The 18,448-nt window shown below is 41.7% G+C and overlaps 1 long non-coding RNA gene across 1 annotated transcript; it reads left to right on the top strand.

Moving 5' to 3' along the window:
• The first annotated feature begins 2,937 nt into the window (after positions 1-2,937).
• On the top strand, positions 2,938-14,117 carry LOC128648349 (uncharacterized). Its single transcript, XR_008400587.1, has 3 exons — positions 2,938-3,063; positions 5,723-5,853; positions 14,010-14,117. It is a non-coding gene; the product is annotated as an uncharacterized LOC128648349 (long non-coding RNA).
• The last annotated feature ends 4,331 nt before the right edge of the window (positions 14,118-18,448 follow it).

The following is an 18,448-nucleotide window of genomic DNA, read 5'->3' as shown; positions in this document are numbered from 1 at the left end:
GACAGACCAATACATGCAGTCATACAGACAGACAGACCAATACATGCAGTCATACAGACAGACAGACCAATACATGCAGTCATACAGACAGACAGACCAATACATGCAGTCATACAGACAGACAGACCAATACATGCAGTCATACAGACAGACAGACCAATACATGCAGTCATACATAATTTCCAACGCCCAGGGATCCTGGACATCTCTTGCCCACGCCTGGGCAAAGAGCGAAAGTCTGCCCCCTACTAGATCCGTTACCGGATAGGGGGCCGTTCCTTCATGCTGTCTTAGAGGCAGCAGCAGGCTTTTTGGCCTGCTTACCCTTGTTCCAGGTCTTGTTAGGTCTCCAGACCGTCTTGGACTGAGCAAAAGTTCCCTCTTGTTTTGCATTAGAGGAAGTTGATGCCGCACTTTCCTTGAAGTTTCGAAAGGCACAAAAATTAGACTGTTTGGACCTATCCTGAGGAAGGGCATGACCTTTTCCTCCAGTGATATCAGCAATAATCTCCTTCAAACCAGGCCCGAATAGGGTCTGCCCCTTGAAGGGAATTTTAAGCAGCTTCGATTTTGAAGTAACATCAGCTCACCATGATTTAAGCCATAGCGCTCTGCGCGCCTGGATAGCAAAACCAGAATTCTTAGCCGTTAGTTTAGTCAAATGAACAATGGAATCAGAAACAAAAGAATTGGCTAGCTTAAGTGCTCTAAGCTTGTCAAGTATTTCATCCAATGGAGTCGCTACCTGTAAAGCCTCTTCCAGAGACTCAAACCAGAATGCCGCAGCAGCAGTGACAGGCGCAATGCATGCAAGGGGCTGTAGGATAAAACCTTGTTGAATAAACATTTTCTTAAGGTAACCCTCTAACTTTTTATCCATTGGATCTAAGAAAGCACAACTGTCCTCGACAGGGATAGTAGTACGCTTTGCTAGAGTAGAAACTGCTCCCTCCACCTTAGGAACTGTCTGCCATAAGTCCCGTGTGGTGGCGTCTATTGGAAACATTTTTCTAAAAACAGGAGGGGGAGAGAACGGCACACCTGGTCTATCCCATTCCTTAGTAATAATTTCTGTAAACCTTTTAGGTATTGGAAAAACATCACCGGCACTGCATAGTATTTATCCAGTCTACACAATTTCTCTGGCACTGCAATTGTATCAGTCATTCAGAGCAGCTAAAACCTCCCTGAGTAACACGCGGAGGTGTTCCAGCTTAAATTTAAATGTAGAGATATCAGAATCAGGTTGCATCATCTTCCCTGAGTCAGAAATATCACCCACAGAAAGAAGCTCTCCTTCTTCAGCTTCTGCATATTGTGAGGCAGTATCAGACATAGTTCTTAAAGTGTCAGTATGCTCTGTATTTCGTCTAACTCCAGAGCTATCTCGCTTTCCTCTAAATACAGGTAGTCTGGCTAATACCGCTGACAGTGTATTATCCATGACTGCCGCCATGTCTTGTAAAGTAAACGCTATGGGCGCCCTGGATGTACTTGGCGCCATTTGAGCGTGAGTCCCTTGAGCGGGAGTCAAAGGATCTGACACGTGGGGAGAGTTAGTCGGCATAACTTCCCCCTCGTCAGATTCCTCTGGTGATAAATTTTTTCAAGACAGAATATGATCTTTATTGCTTAAAGTGAAATCAGTACATTTGGTACACATTCTAAGAGGGGGTTCCACCATGGCTTTTAAACATAATGAACAAGGAGTTTCCTCTATGTCAGACATGTTTATACAGACTAGCAATGAGACTAGCAAGTTTGGAAAACACTTTAAATCAAGTTAACAAGCAAATATAAAAAACGGTACTGTGCCTTTAAGAGAAACAAATATTGTCAGAATTTGAAAAACAGTGAAAAAAGGCAGTAAATCAAACGACATTTTTACAGTGTGTATAATAAGCTAACCGAGCATTGCACCCACTTGCAAATGGATGATTTACCCCTTAGTTCAAAAACCGGATCAAAAAAACGATATAGACGTTTAACAGTCACACCAAACTGCCACAGCCTTGCTGTGGGCCTACCTTCCCCAACAAACGATTTTGGAAGCCTAAGAACCCTTTAGAGATGTCCTGTAGCATTCAGGGGACTCCTGGAGGAAGCTGGATGTCTCAGTCTGTAAAAGTTAATGCGCTAAACTAGGCCCCTCCCACTCATAGTAACACAGTGGAAAGCCTCAGGAAACTGTTTCTAGGCAAATTTAAGCCAGCCATGTGGAAAAAAACTAGGCCCCAATAAAGTTTTATCACCAAAGTATATATAAAAACGTTTAAACATGCCAGCAAACGTTTTATATTGTAAATATAAAAGAGTATTACCTCAGAAAGTAAGCATGATACCAGTCGCTATTAAATCACTGTATTCAGGCTTACCTTACATAAATCTGGTATCAGCAGCATTTTCTAGCCTTCACATCTTCTAGAAAAATATTAACTGCACATACCTCCATAGCAGGATAACCTGCACGCCATTCCCCCGCTGAAGTTATCTCTCTCTTCAGTCATGTGTGAGAACAGCAATGGATCTTAGTTACAACCTGCTAAGATCATAGAAATCACAGGCAGATTCTTCTTTTTTCCTGCCTGGAACAAAATAGCACAACTCCGGTACTATTTAAAAATAATAAACTCTTGATTGAAGCAAAATAACAGCCACATTTCACCACTTCTCTCTTACTACCTCCATGCTTGTTGAGAGTTGCAAGAGAATGACTGGATATGGCAGTGAGGGGAGGAGCTATATAGACATCTCTGCTGTGGGTGTCCTTTTGCAACTTCCTCTTGCAACTTTGACCTAAAGGAGATTAGAGGAGGTGTTATACACCCTACAGTAGTGACGGGAGCAGATATCGCATTGGCAGAGTCTGGTTTCAGCTGGTATGTTGCTGACACTGGTGCTCTTTGTATTGCAGTGAGACCAGCACCCCCAGAGGATGTAAAGGTTGATGTATCCAGAAAACACCTGTCTGTGTCCTGGAAGTACCCAAACACCTGGTCGAACCCTCACTCGTTCTTCCCTCTGTTGTTTCAGATTAAACTTCATTACCCAGACAACAAAACTGTGAGTCAGTAACACTTTACAGAGCACACACCCATAGAGATTTATATAGTCAGAAAGACTAATACATGCAGTCATACAGACAGACAGACCAATACATGCAGTCATACAGACAGACAGACAGACCAATACATGCAGTCATACAGACAGACAGACCAATACATGCAGTCATACAGACAGACAGACCAATACATGCAGTCATACAGACAGACAGACCAATACATGCAGTCATACAGACAGACAGACCAATACATGCAGTCATACAGACAGACAGACCAATACATGCAGTCATACAGACAGACAGACCAATACATGCAGTCATACAGACAGACAGACCAATACATGCAGTCATACAGACAGACAGACCAATACATGCAGTCATACAGACAGACAGACCAATACATGCAGTCATACAGACAGACCAATACATGCAGTCATACAGACAGACCAATACATGCAGTCATACAGACAGACAGACCAATACATGCAGTCATACAGACAGACAGACAGACAGACCAATACATGCAGTCATACAGACAGACAGACAGACCAATACATGCAGTCATACAGACAGACAGACAGACCAATACATGCAGTCATACAGACAGACAGACAGACCAATACATGCAGTCATACAGACAGACAGACAGACAGACCAATACATGCAGTCATACAGACAGACAGACAGACCAATACATGCAGTCATACAGACAGACAGACAGACCAATACATGCAGTCATACAGGCAGACAGACAGACCAATACATGCAGTCATACAGGCAGACAGACAGACCAATACATGCAGTCATACAGACAGACCAATACATGCAGTCATACAGACAGACAGACAGACCAATACATGCAGTCATACAGACAGACCAATACATGCAGTCATACAGACAGACAGACAGACCAATACATGCAGTCATACAGGCAGACAGACAGACCAATACATGCAGTCATACAGACAGACCAATACATGCAGTCATACAGACAGACAGACAGACCAATACATGCAGTCATACAGACAGACCAATACATGCAGTCATACAGACAGACCAATACATGCAGTCATACAGACAGACAGACAGACCAATACATGCAGTCATACAGACAGACAGACAGACCAATACATGCAGTCATACAGACAGACAGACAGACCAATACATGCAGTCATACAGACAGACAGACAGACCAATACATGCAGTCATACAGACAGACAGACAGACCAATACATGCAGTCATACAGACAGACAGACAGACAGACCAATACATGCAGTCATACAGACAGACAGACAGACCAATACATGCAGTCATACAGACAGACAGACAGACAGACCAATACATGCAGTCATACAGACAGACCAATACATGCAGTCATACAGACAGACCAATACATGCAGTCATACAGACAGACAGACAGACCAATACATGCAGTCATACAGACAGACAGACAGACCAATACATGCAGTCATACAGACAGACCAATACATGCAGTCATACAGACAGACCAATGCATGCAGTCATACAGACAGACAGACAGACCAATACATGCAGGCAGGCAGACAGACCAATACATGCAGACAGACAGACCAATACATGCAGGCAGGCAGACAGACCAATACATGCAGACAGACAGACCAATACATGCAGGCAGGCAGACAGACAGACCAATACATGCAGGCAGGCAGACAGACCAAGACAGACAGACCAATGCAGACAGACAGACCAATACAGACAGACAGACAGACCAATACAGACAGACAGACCAATGCAGGCAGACAGACAGACAGACCAATGCAGGCAGGCAGACAGTCAGACAGACAGACCAATGCAGGCAGTCAGGCAGACAGACCAATGCAGGCAGTCAGGCAGACAGACCAATGCATGCAGTCAGGCAGACAGACCAATGCATGCAGTCAGGCAGACAGACCAATGCATGCAGTCAGGCAGACCAACAGACCGACAGACGCATGCATGCATGTAGACAGACAGACGGTTAAATGCATGCAGACAGACAGACATGGTCACAGACAGATATATACAGTTAGATAGATATGTGGCTATATCTGTCTGTATGACTATCTGTCTGCCTATATTATTGTCATATGACCATATCTTTCTGTCTGACTCTCTATTTTTTTTGTCTCTATCTTTCTGACTGTATATATCTGACTGCCTGTATTATTTGCATGTGACCATATCTGTCTGTATTATTGTCACGTGACCATAAAGGTCTGTGTGACTTTATTATTGTCACATGACAAGTCAGACAGACAGATATATACAGTAAGACATACAGATATATACAGTCAGAAAGTCCGTTATGGTCACGTGACAATAATACAGTCAGACAGTTATATACAGTCACATGGTCACAACAATAATGATAACGCTGGAATAAATGCATTTCAGGTGTTCCGTGTGGAATATCGTTATGGTCAAGTGACAATAAAACAGACAGTTATATACAGTAAGACAGTTATCTACAGTCAGACAGACAGTTATCTACAGTCAGACAGACAGTTATCTACAGTCAGACAGACAGTTAGATACAGTCAGTTAGATACAGTCAGACAGATATATACAGTTAGATACAGTCAGACAGATATATACAGTCACATGGTCACAACAATAATAACGCTAGAATAAATGCATTTCAGGTGTTCCGTGTGGAAGAGACTCACAGTGTGAATATCAGCACTAATATCCTGTCACTCAAACTGCGCTGCAGGGATCTGTATTACAGGTCGGCTTGGAGTACATGGAGCACTGAGATCCGCAACCCAGCCTGGTAGGTCAGTTTTTAGTGTGACTGGAAATGCTGCAGAAAACCTGTGTTTGTGTGTGTGTATATATATATATATATATATATATATCTCAGAAGTAAAGGGTTTTCGTAATGTGAGCCACACCTAGGTGTGGGCCACACTGGAGGCGCAAAAAATATTAACACCTGTACGAGATAAGCTGCTGGAGTAAACAAGAGAGTGTTATCACACTACCCTTGCAGGTGATCACACCGTATGGGTATAGAAAGAAACAAAGTGGAGTTAACTACACAGCGCTAATCCCACAAATATATAGTGTACTATTTACATACACCTCGTGTGACAATATTATAGCATAAATGTATCAAACAATGATTCCTACAGAGAGCGCATTGCTACAATGTTTTGCTATAATTATTAGAAAGTAATTTATACGCTTATGATTTGTTAGCTATTATCTCAGTGTTACAATTTCTGTTGTATAAAGAATTTAAAGTTCAAAATATGCTGGAGAAATCTTAAAACAGCAGTAGTATTCTGTCTTCCAATTCAACGTTCAATAATGCAGACATAGAATGGCAACAATCCCAAATGGCCTCACAGGCTACTCACATTAGGTGACCTCAATCGTATGAGGTAAGGAACAGGCGTTTTGGATGTATTAGAATTCTGCGCTGATCCTCTGGTAGCAGGCTTGTGATCCTGTGCGTTGTTTCAGATAGAATTATGGTTCATCAGTTGGAGCCACAGCGCGAGGTATCTTTCAAATTTCTTCCCTCCTCAGGATCACCAATGCTGATGTCGGCAACAGTTCTTTGCCTCTTTAATAACTCCTCACAAAGCCTGAAGCGGATCCTTTAACATCCATAACTCTGTCCTTGCAACATTCTATGCAGTGATTGTTTAATCAGTGCAGGCACATATTCATATCTGTCCCTGACTGAAAAGCTTCTTGAAAGTGTATGTTCCTTGAGTGCAAAAGATCTCGGTGTTGTGGATCAACCTCCTCTATCAGGCGAATACCAACGCTGTGGCCCTCTTTATAGTGCACAGAAATTCCTCACAACTCTAAGTAGACTAGTTCCCAATGATCTCACAAGTTCAGTTTTTGCACTCAAGGAACATACACTTTCAAGAAGCTTTTCAGTCAGGGACAGATATGAATATGTGCCTGCACTGATTAAACAATCACTGCATAGAATGTTGCAAGGACAGAGTTATGGATGTTAAAGGATCCGCTTCAGGCTTTGTGAGGAGTTATTAAAGAGGCAAAGAACTGTTGCCGACATCAGCATTGGTGATCCTGAGGAGGGAAGAAATTTGAAAGATACCTCGCGCTGTGGCTCCAACTGATGAACCATAATTCTATCTGAAACAACGCACAGGATCACAAGCCTGCTACCAGAGGATCAGCGCAGAATTCTAATACATCCAAAACGCCTGTTCCTTACCTCATACGATTGAGGTCACCTAATGTGAGTAGCCTGTGAGGCCATTTGGGATTGTTGCCATTCTATGTCTGCATTATTGAACGTTGAATTGGAAGACAGAATACTACTGCTGTTTTAAGATTTCTCCAGCATATTTTGAACTTTAAATTCTTTATACAACAGAAATTGTAACACTGAGATAATAGCTAACAAATCATAAGCGTATAAATTACTTTCTAATAATTATAGCAAAACATTGTAGCAATGCGCTCTCTGTAGGAATCATTGTTTGATACATTTATGCTATAATATTGTCACACGAGGTGTATGTAAATAGTACACTATATATTTGTGGGATTAGCGCTGTGTAGTTAACTCCACTTTGTTTATATATATATATATTTATTTATTTATTTATATATATATATATATATATATATATATATATATATATATATATATATATATATATATATATATATATATATATATAATATACGCCAACAGATTCCGCAGCGCTGTAAACATAGTCGGTGTACAGGATAGCTTTTGTAGGGGTCAAGTGGGTAGAGGGCCCTGCCGAGAGTTTCACTGTTGTAGTCGGCTCTTATGAAGCAATCTGTAAACAGCTGGGCCCATAGGCTTACAATCTAAGGGGTTCAAGGGGGAAGCAATGGAGTTAGGAAAGGTTAGTGTTGGTTGTATGCATCCCTGAATAGTAGAGTTTTTAGGGAGTGCTTGAAGCTGTTAAAACTAGGGGAGAGTCTTATGGAGCGAGGCAGGGAATTCCACAAGATGGGGGCCAGTCTGGAGAAGTCCTGTAAACAGGAATGTGAGGAAGTAACAAGAGAGGAGGAGAGGAGGAGATCCTGAGCTGATCGAAGGAGATGGGAGGGAGAGTATCTAGAGACAAGTTCTGAGATGTAGGGGGGGAGCAGTGCAGTTGAGAGCTTTATATGTCAGGGTGAGGATTTTATGTTTAATACTAGAGGCAAGAGGAAGCCAGTGAAGGGATTGGCAGAGAGGTGCAGCAGATGAAGAGCGACAAGTAAGGAAGATGAGCCTAGCAGAGGCATTCATAATGGATCATAAAGGAGCTATGCGGCAGCTAGGTAGACCAGAGAGAACAGAATTGCAGTAGCCGAGGCAGGAAAGGATGAGAGAGTGGATTAAAATCTTGGTTGTATCTTGTGTAAGGAAATGTCTAATTTTAGCAATGTTTTTAAGGTGGAAGCGGCAGGCTTTAGCCAAGGACTGAATGTGAGGAGTGAAGGAAAGATCTGAGTCAAGTGTGACCCCAAGACATCGGGCGTGCAGGGTAGGGGTAATGATGAAATTATCAACAGTTATAGAAATTTTGGGGGTGAAGACATTGGGAGAAGGGGAAAAAATAAGGAGTTCAGTTTTGGAGAGATTTAGCTTAAGGTAGTGAGAGGACATCCAAGATGAGATGTGAGAAAGACAGTTAGTGACACGGGTTAGTAAGGAAGGAGGTAGGTCTGGTGCAGAGAGCTAGATTTGGGTGTCATCGGCATACAAATGGTATTGAAACCCATGGGACTTTATTAAGGAACCTAGTGACGACGTGTAGATTGAAAAGAGAAGGGGACCAAGGACAGAGCCTTGAGGTACCCCAACAGAAAGTGGTAACATGGCAGAGGATGCTCCGGAGAAGGCTACGCTAAATGTACGGTTAGTCAGATAGGAAGAGAACCACAAGAGAGCTGTGTCACAGATGCCGAAGGATTGGAGGGTTTGGAGCAGAAGAGGGTGGTCAACAGTGTCAAAAGCTGCAGACAGGTCAAGGAGGATAAGCAGAGAGAAGTGGCCTTTGGATTTTGCTGTAAGTAGGTCATTGGTAACCTTGACAATTGCTGTCTCTGTAGAGTGATGGGAATGAAATCCAGATTGCAGTGGGTCAAGAAGAGAGTTTAGTGTAAGGAAATGCGATAGACGTGCATAAACTAGCTTTTCGAGGAGCTTTGAGGCAAGAGGGAGTAGGGAAATAGGGCGGTAATTGGAAGGGGAGGTTGGATCAAGGGAAGGTTTTTTGAGGATAGGTGTGACCAGTGCATGTTTTAGAGATGAGGGAAATATATCAGTGCTGAGGGAGAGGTTGAAAATGTGTGTGAGTATGGGGGTGAGGGTAGAAGAGAGGGAGAGGAGTAGCTGTGAGGGTATGGGGTCGAGGGGACAGGTAGTGAGGTGGGAGGACAGTATAAGGGCAGAAACTTCATCCTCATTAACAGGGGCAAAACAGCTGCATTTTTGGATATTTGAGTTTTGGGTGATCGTGAGCTTTTGAGGGGGTGGGAGATTGGAAGTATGTTGAGAGCTGATTTTGCTTCTGAAGGAGTCAATTTTGTTTTTGAAGTGGCTTGCAAAATCTTGAGCTGAGAGAGAGGTTGTGTTAGGAGATGGGGGTGGGCGGAGAAAAGTGTTGAACGTGGAGAACAGACGTTTAGGGTTAGAGGAAAGAGTAGAGATGAGATTAGAAAAATAGTGTTGCTTATAAAGATTAAGGGCAGAATAGTAGGAGTTCAGGATGAACTTGTAGTGAAGAAAGTCAGCTGAACTCCGAGATTTCCTCCAATGATGCTCAGCAGTACGGGAGCATCTGTGTAGGTATTGTGTCAGGAGTATGCCAGGGCTGAGGATGAGAGTGTGGTTTCTGAGCTAAGGTTGGAGGGGCCAGAGTGTCAATGATCAATGTGAAATTATACTGGCAGATTGGTCAGGGCAGGAAAAGGAGGTGATGGATGAGAGGAGAGGTTTGAGAGAGCTAGCGAGCTGATGCAGATCTAGTGACTTAGTGCTTCTGTGAAGTTTGGTGTGAGGGGTAGAGGGAGGGGGAGTTGTAGGTAGGGAAGCGATGTTGCAAGTTAGGAGATGATGGTCGGAGAGAGGAAAAGGGGAGTTTGTTAAATTTGAAAGAGTGCATCGATAGGTGAAAATCAGATCAAGGGAATGACCATCTTTGTGAGTGGGAGAGTCAGTCCATTGTGACAGGCCGAAAGAGGAAGTCAGTTGAAGAAGTTGTTTTGCAGAGGAGGCATTGGGATTGTCAAGACGGATGGTAAAGTCGCCAAGAATGAGGGCAGGGGTGTCTGTGGAAAGGAAATAAGGAAGTCAGGCAGCAAAGTGATCTAAAAATTGAGTTGGGGAGCCAGGGGGGTGGTATATGACTGCAACACGTATAGAGAGGGGAGAGAATAACCGAATCATGTGTGCTTCAAATGAAGAAAATGTGAGTGAAGAGAAGGGCTGTATTTGTTGGAAGGTGCAACGAGAGGAAAGTAAAATACCGACGCCACCTCCTTGTCTATTGCCAGACCTAGGAGTGTGGCTGAAATGGAGACCCCCATGTGACAGTGCAGCAGTGGATGCTGTGTCTGAAGCAGAGAGCCAGGTTTCTGTAAGAGCCAGAAGGTTAAGAGAGTTGGAGATAAAGAGATCATGGATAGAAGTGAGCTTGTTGCAAACAGAGCGAGAGTTCCAGAGTGCACAAGTGAAGGGGGAGGGGTTTTTAGATGTAAGAGGAATGTGATTAAGGTTACCAGAGTTTAGTTTATGAAGTCTATTGAAAGGCACACAAGGATGTGAAAGGCTAGGAGGTTGTGAGGGACCAGGATTAGGGGAGATGTCGCCAGCAGCTAGTATGAGCAAGAGGGAGAGTGACATGAGAAGCAGATTTGCAGTAATGAGACTGTTGTTTGGCTGAAGTGAAGGGGGGAGAGAGAGTGTTTAGGAATAGGTAAAGTTCATGATATACATGAGATATATATATATATATATATATATATATATATATATATATTTAATATAACTCAAATATACAAGTAACAAGTGTGTAAGATAAGAATAACTATTTGGCAAGATGAAAGTTCCAAAAAGCACTAGTGTACCATGGAGGTGGCTTCTGGCAATTATTTTATATTGGTGTAGTTCGTAAAGCTTCATGTATCTGACAGTTCCCAGAAGTGAAGAAGAGAAAATCCTTTTAGGGTTAAATACTCAATAAGGTATAATGTCCAGAAAGTCACCATAACCGGTATAAAGAAGTAAGCCAGTACTTATCTTATCTCCGCTTCCAAGTAGGTGCAAGGGGTGACTGGTAGTGAATAGTGTCCAACCTTAAGAGAACTATTTCCATGACTGGTCCGTGTGTTTAGCAGCTGCGGACAACCTCCGCCGGCGTTCCTAGGCAGGCGATCGAGCCCTCCAGTCTCGTAAGCAGGAAATGGCTGCAAAATGCTCACTCGCCGTCTTCTGTGAATGTTCCACCCGCTCTGACGTCAGAGGCACAACGCTGGAAGTAGGCGTCTGGTGATGAGGTCAGATGGAGAAGAGAGTAATGTGCACCCTCAGTCTGCGGCAGGGCTTAAGTCTGCGGTCAGCTGTAAACTGTATCCCATCTGCTGTATAAGATAAAATATATCCCAATAGAGGAGTAGCAAAAAACCGGAGACAGGAAACTTTTCAATGCTTGTGTTTATTCAGCAATGTTGCCAAGTATCAGGTAGATAGGCAAACTGACATCGCGTTTCGCACATGCGCTTCGTCAGAGGCTGAAGACTCAAAGTACAAGAGAGCCTATATACGGACCAGCAGCCAATCAACTACTCAAGACTAATGTATGAAAACCACAGAAGTCAGGTAACCATTGGCAAAGCTGCTAGTTCGTACATAGGTTTATAAATCCTATATTCATATGCAGCAAAATACAGCATTATGAGCAGCATGTACAAAAGAAATGTATAAACTTATATTAATGTGAATCCAAAAACATAAAACAATAAATACATAATGCAAATTTCCTTCATAGTGAATAGGGCACTTAAACTAATAGGTAAGTATCATAACCACCTAAATGAAATATAGTTTACAAATACTCTAACTCCTAAAATTAAGGATGAAATTATAATTTAGCGACTTCTAAGAAAGGAACATTCCACAAAAGAAATTTTATAACACAAGTATAAAACCAAAATGCTTAAAATATGTGTATGATTGTTAAAATGACTAACACTGGAACACATGACAGAAAATAAGAACAAAAAATAAATAAAATGTGATAAAAGAATATATACATATATATGTTTAACATACATAAATAGAGAAAAGAAAAGGATCCATGTAAAGTCACTGGCATTAAAGGGACACTCAGGTTAAATTACATTTTCATGATTCAGATACAACATGTCATTTTAAACAACTTTCCAATTTACTTCCATTAAAAAAAAATGTGCACAGTCATTTATATTTACAATTTTTGAGTCACCAGATCCTACTGAGCATGTGCAAGAATTCAGACTATACGTATATGCATTTGTGATTGGCTGATTGCTATCACATGGTACAAGGGGAGTGGAAATATACATAACTTTGAAATTTGTTATAAAAAAATCTACTACTCATTTGAAGTTCAGACTAAGTGCTATTGCATTGTCTTGTTATCTTGCATTTGTTGATTATGCAAATCTAATGTGTTGACTGGTCCTTTAATGAAATAAACAATTTAAAACAGAACCTGTAGGTATAGTCCTAGCGAAATGATAATAAGTATGTAAACGAGATGGTCATCAAGAGATGCCTGAAAACATAGGTACTAAATCATCCGATATACGGCGTAGTTTGCGGCGCAAGCGAGGGAACCCGCGTCGCCCGCAGTTTCAGCTCGCAACTCGAGCTATCCAATATACGGCGCCGTCAGTTGCTAAAGTGGCGTAAGTCTGACAAAGTAGCGATGTCCAGAAATCTGCGTAAGTACAGATTTTTGGAGTCGCCAGTGACTTGTGCCACGTTAGAAACTGCCGGCGCCTACAAAACCTGACTAAAGTATGAAACATAGCCCGACACGTCTAACCCTCTATCCGCTATCCCCCCTCACTATCCTAACGATAAAAAAAGTTATTAACCCCTAAACCGCCGCTCCCGTACCCCGCCACCGCCGCTCCCGGACCCCGCCGCCATCTACATAAACTAACCCCCTACTGTGAGCCCCTAAAACCGCCACCATCTAACTGATCTATCCCCTAATGTGAACCCCTAAAACCGCCGCCATCTACCTTATCTATCCCCTAATCTGACCCCTTACACCGCCGCCACCTATATAAAAATTATTAACCCCTAATTTAATCTACCTACCCCGCCGCCATCTATATTATCTATATTAACCCTAAGTATATTATAGTTAATATAGTTATTACATTATATATTAACTATATTAACCCTAATTATATTTTTTGTTTTCTCCACTTTTTTGTGTCATACCAATACAAACAAAAGAAAAAAAGAAATAAACATGAGAAGGCCTAAACATTTGTAATTGCAACAATATTTTGGGCGAAGTGGTGCATTATCTGACAGAAATGCAGGGTTGCCAATATTTTTGGTCATGACTGTATGCATGTGTATATATATATATATATATATATATATATATATATATATATATATATATATATATATATATATATATATATATATATATATATATATATATATATAATGTATGTATATATATGTGTGTGTGTGTGTATATATCATTGACACCTTTTTGCAGGACTTTGAAAAGCATTTCCAAGTCTGTCTAAGAGTGCTAGTCAGACTCTCTGATTAAAAAGAAACGCTCAAATGCTAAGACAAACCATAGCGTTTCAAAACGTTATTTGTTTGCTGTTTTACTATTTCTTTTGTACACTAACAGTTAGTGTAAGTACTCACCTCTGTTGTTCTTCTTCCCACAGGTGACACTGAGTCTTGCACCATCATGCCCAATCTGCGATATGTGACAAGCACCCTGGGGATCTTGTAAACCATAATCATTTATAATAAATCTATTTATTTTATTGCAATATACTTAGTGCTGTGTTTATTGTTTCTATCCCTAGCCAGGGAACCTTCTAATGGTCTAGGGCAGATTAGTAGACTTGGCCATGCCTATAAGCAACAGTTGGCTAGCAGCTGGTACTGGGGTCAGGGTGTTCACATACACTCACCCTCAATGTCATTAATCACATACTGGTTTTACTGGCATTTCTGGTTCAAACATCCAGATTGACAATATGTTTGTTGTTAGACACAAACATGGCATTTTACATTATTATTATTATTATTATTACTACATAACAAGAGTTACACAGAGGAAATAGCAGCAGAAATTAGTGAGATATACAGGAGATGGTACAGGACACAAGTGACATAACAATAGTTACACAGAGGGAAATAGCAGCAGAAAACAGTGAGATATACAGGAGATGGTACAGGACACAAGTGACATAGCAAGAGTTACAGAGAGGGAAATAGCAGCAGAAAACAGTGAGATATACAGCAGATGGTACAGGACACAAGTGACATAGCAAGAGTTACAGAGAGGGAAATAGCAGCAGAAAACAGTGAGATATACAGCAGATGGTACAGGACACAAGTGACATAGCAAGAGTTACAGAGAGGGAAATAGCAGCAGAAAACAGTGAGATATACAGGAGATGGTACAGGACACAAGTGACATAGCAAGAGTTACACAGAGAGAAATAGCAGCAGAAAACAGTGAGATATACAGCAGATGGTACAGGACACAAGTGACATAACAAGAGTTACACAGAGGAAATAGCAGAAGAAAAGAGTGAGATATACAGGAGATGGTACAAGACACAAGTGACATAGCAAGAGTTACACAGAGGGAAATAGCAGCAGAAAACAGTGAGATATACAGGAGATGGTACAGGACACAAGTGACATAGCAAGAGTTACACAGAGGGAAATAGAAGCAGAAAACAGTGAGATATACAGGAGATGGTACAGGACACAAGTGACATAGCAAGAGTTACACAGAGGAAATAGCAGCAGAAAAGAGTGAGATATACAGGAGATGGTACAAGACACAAGTGACATAGCAAGAGTTACACAGAGGGAAATAGCAGCAGAAAACAGTGAGATATACAGGAGATGGTACAAGACACAAGTGACATAGCAAGAGTTACAGAGAGGGAAATAGCAGCAGAAAACAGTGAGATATACAGGAGATGGTACAGGACACAAGTGACATAGCAAGAGTTACACAGAGGGAAATAGAAGCAGAAAACAGTGAGATATACAGGAGATGGTACAGGACACAAGTGACATAACAAGAGTTACACAGAGGGAAATAGCAGCAGAAAACAGTGCGATATACAGGAGATGGTACAGGACACAAGTGACATAGCAAGAGTTACACAAAGGGAAATAGCAGCAGAAAACAGTGAGATATACAGGAGATGGTACAGGACACAAGTGACATAACAAGAGTTAAACAGAGGGAAATAGCAGCAGAATACAGTGAGATATACAGGAGATGGCACAGGACACAAGTGACATAACAAGAGTTACACAGAGGAAATAGCAGCAGAAAAGAGTGAGATATACAGGAGATGGTACAAGACACAAGTGACATAGCAAGAGTTACACAGAGGGAAATAGCAGCAGAAAACAGTGAGATATACAGGAGATGGTACAGGACACAAGTGACATAGCAAGAGTTAAACAGAGGGAAATAGCAGCAGAATACAGTTAGATATACAGGAGATGGCACAGGACACAAGTGACATAACAAGAGTTACACAAAGGGAAATAGCAGCAGAAAACAGTGAGATATACAGGAGATGGTACAGGACACAAGTGACATAGCAAGAGTTACACAAAGGGAAATAGCAGCAGAAAACAGTGAGATATACAGGAGATGGTACAGGACACAAGTGACATAACAAGAGTTAAACAGAGGGAAATAGCAGCAGAATACAGTGAGATATACAGGAGATGGCACAGGACACAAGTGACATAACAAGAGTTACACAGAGGAAATAGCAGCAGAAAACAGTGAGATATACAGGAGATGGTACAAGACACAAGTGACATAGCAAGAGTTACACAGAGGGAAATAGCAGCAGAAAACAGTGAGATATACAGGAGATGGCACAGGACACAAGTGACATAACAAGAGTTACACAGAGGAAATAGCAGCAGAAAAGAGTGAGATATACAGGAGATGGTACAAGACACAAGTGACATAGCAAGAGTTACACAGAGGGAAATAGCAGCAGAAAACAGTGAGATATACAGGAGATGGTACAGGACACAAGTGACATAGCAAGAGTTACACAGAGGGGAATAGAATCAGAAACAGTGAGATATACAGGAGATGGTACAGGACACAAGTGACATAGCAAGAGTTACACAGAGGGAAATAGAAGCAGAAACAGTGAGATATACAGGAGATGGTACAGGACACAAGTGACATAGCAAGAGTTAAACAGAGGGAAATAGCAGCAGAATACAGTGAGATATACAGGAGATGGTACAGGACACAAGTGACATAACAAGCGTTACACAGAGGGAAATAGCAGCAGAAAAGAGTGAGATATACAGGAGATGGTACAAGACACAAGTGACATAGCAAGAGTTACACAGAGGGAAATAGCAGCAGAAAACAGTGAGATATACAGGAGATGGTACAGGACACAAGTGACATAGCAAGAGTTACACAGAGGGAAATAGAAGCAGAAACAGTGAGATATACAGGAGATGGTACAGGACACAAGTGACATAGCAAGAGTTACACAGAGGGAAATAGAAGCAGAAACAGTGAGATATACAGGAGATGGTACAGGACACAAGTGACATAGCAAGAGTTACACAGAGGGAAATAGAAGCAGAAACAGTGAGATATACAGGAGATGGTACAAGACACAAGTGACATAGCAAGAGTTACACAGAGGGAAATAGAAGCAGAAAACAGTGAGATATACAGGAGATGGTACAGGACAAAAGTGACATAGCAAGAGTTACACAGAGGGAAATAGAAGCAGAAAACAGTGAGATATACAGGAGATGGTACAGGACACAAGTGACATAGCAAGAGTTACACAGAGGGAAATAGCAGCAGAAAACAGTGAGATATACAGGAGATGGTACAGGACACAAGTGACATAGCAAGAGTTACACAGAGGGAAATAGAAGCAGAAACAGTGAGATATACAGGAGATGGTACAAGACACAAGTGACATAGCAAGAGTTACACAGAGGGAAATAGCAGCAGAAAACAGAGAGATATACAGGAGATGGTACAAGACACAAGTGACATAACAAGAGTTGCACAGAGGGAAATAGCAGCAGAAAACAGTGAGATATACAGGAGATGGTACAGGACACAAGTGACATAGCAAGAGTTACACAGATGGAAATAGCAGCAGAAAACAGTGAGATATACAGGAGATGGTACAAGACACAAGTGACATAGCAAGAGTTGCACAGAGGGAAATAGCAGCAGAAAACAGTGAGATATACAGGAGATGGTACAGGACACAAGTGACATAGCAAGAGTTACACAGAGGGAAATAGCAGCAGAAAACAGTGAGATATACAGGAGATGGTACAAGACACAAGTGACATAGCAAGAGTTACACAGAGGGAAATAGCAGCAGAAAACAGTGAGATATACAGGAGATGGTACAGGACACAAGTGACATAGCAAGAGTTACACAGAGGGAAATAGAAGCAGAAAACAGTGAGATATACAGGAGATGGTACAGGACACAAGTGACATAGCAAGAGTTACACAGAGGGAAATAGCAGCAGAAAACAGTGAGATATACAGGAGATGGTACAGGACACAAGTGACATAGCAAGAGTTACACAGAGGGAAATAGAAGCAGAAACAGTGAGATATACAGGAGATGGTACAAGACACAAGTGACATAGCAAGAGTTACACAGAGGGAAATAGCAGCAGAAAACAGAGAGATATACAGGAGATGGTACAAGACACAAGTGACATAACAAGAGTTGCACAGAGGGAAATAGCAGCAGAAAACAGTGAGATATACAGGAGATGGTACAGGACACAAGTGACATAGCAAGAGTTACACAGAGGGAAATAGCAGCAGAAAACAGTGAGATATACAGGAGATGGTACAAGACACAAGTGACATAGCAAGAGTTGCACAGAGGGAAATAGCAGCAGAAAACAGTGAGATATACAGGAGATGGTACAGGACACAAGTGACATAGCAAGAGTTACACAGAGGGAAATAGCAGCAGAAAACAGTGAGATATACAGGAGATGGTACAAGACACAAGTGACATAGCAAGAGTTACACAGAGGGAAATAGCAGCAGAAAACAGTGAGATATACAGGAGATGGTACAGGACAC

This window comes from Bombina bombina, chromosome 2 (assembly GCF_027579735.1).
Source record: "Bombina bombina isolate aBomBom1 chromosome 2, aBomBom1.pri, whole genome shotgun sequence".
In the NCBI taxonomy this organism is placed as follows: Eukaryota; Metazoa; Chordata; class Amphibia; order Anura; family Bombinatoridae; genus Bombina; species Bombina bombina.
Note: the sequence above shows the minus strand (reverse complement) of the source record. Positions and strands in the feature narration are given on the sequence as shown.